The 3456-nt window shown below is 46.2% G+C and overlaps 1 pseudogene; it reads left to right on the plus strand.

The window, feature by feature from the left end:
• Positions 1–1400: 1400 nt before the first annotated feature.
• On the plus strand, positions 1401–1780 carry LOC123803357 (large ribosomal subunit protein eL34 pseudogene; annotated as a pseudogene).
• The last annotated feature ends 1676 nt before the right edge of the window (positions 1781–3456 follow it).

The raw sequence follows: 3456 nt of genomic DNA on the forward strand, positions 1-3456 counted from the left end.
GTGTCCAACTCTTTTTTTTTTTTTAAAGATTTTTTATTTATTTATTCGACAGAGATAGAGACAGCCAGCGAGAGAGGGAACACAAGCAGGGGAGTGGGAGAGGAAGAAGCAGGCTCATAGTGGAGGAGCCTGATGTGGGGCTCGATCCCATAACGCCGGGATCACGCCCTGAGCCGAAGGCAGACGCTCAACCGCTGTGCCACCCAGGCGCCCCAAGTGTCCAACTCTTGATTTCGGCTCAGGTCATGATCTCAGAGAGATCAAGCCCCAAGTTGGGCTTCCACAGTCTGCTTCTTCCTCTCCCTCTGCTCCTCCCCCAGCTCATCCTGATACTCTCTCTCTCAAATAAATAAATAATCTTTTTTTTAAAAGTGTGTCCCAAAAGTTGTTTAAGTATTACCTAGAAAAAGGAAGTCTTCATAGCCCATGAAGTTTGAGTAACAATGGCTTAAACACAAGTTTCTCTTCTGTGTGCTTCTCAGAGCCTCCCATAGGCTGATGGACATGTCCAACGAGATGATATGGATGATATTGTTTGTTTCGAGCTAATATTGGTTTCATACCATGAAGGCTTCCTTGACCACACCAACCCAAAATGATCTCGCCATTTTTCATCTTCCTGCCCTCGTATTGTTAGCGACCATTAGTTATTTGTTATTATCGGTGATATGTGTGCGTGTCTGCCCAGCCTGAGACTTACTACGACATTGTGCTTAGCCTGCCTGAGTTCGTGGCATGTTCTTATCACTTACTACATGTCTGACCTCAGACAAGTTTCCTGACTTTTGGTGTCTCGGCTTCTGCATTGGTAAAATGATAATAAAAATGGGACTATTTCATAGAGTTTCTGAAGATTCAAAGAGTTCATGAATGCAAAGAACTCTGGACAGGGCCTGGCTCATAGAAAGCACTCAGTAAATGTTGGCAAAAACCAACATCTTCTCCCTCGCCCTGCATCACACTCTCAAATCGGATTTGTTAAGTTCCTTCACAACAGGATCACTAGCTTTTTTTTTTTTAAAGATTTTTATTTATTTATTTGACAGAGAAAGAAACAGCCAGCAAGAGAGGGAACACAAGCAGGGGGAGTAGGAGAGGAAGAAGCAGGCTCATAGCGGAAGAGCCTGATGTGGGGCTCGATCCCAGGACCCTGGGATCACGCCCTGAGCCGAAGGCAGACACTTAACGACTGAGCCACCCAGGCGCCCCAAGCATTAGCTTTTTAAATATATTCTCCTATAGTATAGCACGGAAGGTCCTGAATAAATACTTCCTAAATGAAAGAATATATTTGGATTGATCAACAACAGGTTAACATTTAAACCCAAGCAAGTAAGTACCAGTTGCAACAATAAATGCCCCAATAGCTCTTCCGGGGACGGCGTCCATAGGCATTCAGGATGGTCCAGCGTTTGACCCACCATCGTAGGCTGTCCTGCAATACAGCCTCGAACAAAACTAGGCTGTCCCGACCCCCTGGTAATAGAGTCATTTACCTTTATACCAAGAAGGTTGGGAAAGCACCAAAATCTGCATGTGGCGTGCGGCCAGGCCGACTTCAAGGAGTTCATGCTGTGAGACCTAAAGTCCTTATGAGGTTGTCTAAAACGACAAAACACGTCAGCAGGGCCTATGGTGGTTCCATGTGTGCTAAGTGTGTTCGTGACGGGATCAAGCGTGCTTTCCTTATTGAGGAGCAGAAAATCGTTGTGAAAGTGTTGAAGGCACAAGCACAGAGTCAGAAAGATAAATAAAAAATGAAGCTTTTTTGAGTAATAAAAAAAAAATGCCCCAATAGTTTGAACATAGAGATCGTTTTTCAGGAACACAGTTTGCTACCTGGCACACTTTTGTTCTTTCTAAGAACCTGGTTCAGGAAAAACACAGGGTTTCTCCTCCTCGTTTAGGAGTCCACTTTTCTGAGTGATGAGGACAAAGGTCCGGTGCCTGAGGGACTTGAGGTCCAAAGACCTCCGGGTCTTTCCCATCCAACTGGCAAAGCAGCCGACGGAAGGACCACTAACCGGCTGCCTTTGCAGGGAAAACGAAAGTCCCCTGCCATATCTCACAGTCCAGGAGAGACCAGTCCCAGTCCTCGTCTTTGCAAAGGAACATGGGACTAGCAGGTGAATCTCCCATTTCAGCCTTGAGATTACACATGACCCACCCCTGCCCTTCTTCCCAGAGAGCAATTAGATATGCATCTTCAAAGTTGTCAGCAAAGTAAGCTAACAGACCCAAGTGAAAGGTCAGGGGATTTTTTTAAATATTTTTTCCTACTTCTCACTGCTCTATTTTGTTTGGACCTCTCTAACAGGAGAGTCAGACTTTACACTTCAATGGACTTTCATCCACACGCACACACACAAAAGACTTATGTGAGTGAAAACGAAATACTGATGGCGTCCCAGAGCGTACGGGAGAAGTACATTCTGTAATTCCAGACAGATTGTCAGGTGTGAACCTGACAGAGAGGGGGAAACAAGTTCCGATGGCTCTTCCAATCCTTCAGTTATGTGACATACTATGATGTATTTCCTACATGCTTCCACTGACTTCAGCTCTTAAAAATGTATTCATCAACCCACGAAAAGCTTTTCAAAAAACATCCTTTTGCAATGACGTTTTCTTTACCTTAAACTCTACCAGGAAGGTTCAGAGTTTCCTTCATGTTCATCAACTTCTTTTTGGAACAGCAGTTTTCCAGTCCTTAGGCACGACTGGGGGAATGCCCAGCCCACCACGACCTGTGTGCGTGGCAGGCTGGGACACCATCGCCACCACGTTGACTGTCAGGTGACAATCGTGACACAGCGAAGCCGGGGCACCAACGCCAGAGCCCCCCCCCCCCCCCCCGCAGCATGAGAGGAGAGCACCTTCAGTGAGGCGGGTGGTCCACACAGCCTCCGTCTGCTGGCGGCTTGGGGATGTACGAGTATCGTGTCCAATTGCCTCGGAGTTGTGGACGAAGGGGAGAACACCTGCTTGAACATCTGAAGTGTTTACTGCACGGTTTGGTTTTTTTAAGATTTTATTTATTTTATTTATTTATTTATTTATTTATTTATTTATTTATTTATTTATTAGGGAGAGAGAGAGAGAGACAGCACAAGAAGGGGCAGCAGCAGGCAGAGGGAGAAGCAGGCTCTCCGCTGAGCAAGGAGCCCGAGCTGGGGCTCGATCCCAGGACCCTGATATCAATCATGACCTGAGCCGAAGGCAGACACTTCACCGACTGAGCCCCCCGGGCGCCCCGTTTCCTGCATGTTACTAAAGTTATGTCTGAGCTAGCAAGCAAACCAGAGAGCAAGCAATGACTGAACATGGCTGTTTCCTCTTTATCACATTCAGGGCTAAGTGTGTTAGGGACGCTTAAATGTTTTGTTTACACATGGTTGGTAAAGGCTCTGACCAGACGGCAAGTACGTCGTTACACTTTGTCCATAGAGATCACAG

This window comes from Ursus americanus, chromosome 11 (genome assembly GCF_024610735.1).
Source record: "Ursus americanus isolate L20-20 chromosome 11, mUrsAme1.1.p, whole genome shotgun sequence".
Classification (NCBI taxonomy): Eukaryota; Metazoa; Chordata; class Mammalia; order Carnivora; family Ursidae; genus Ursus; species Ursus americanus.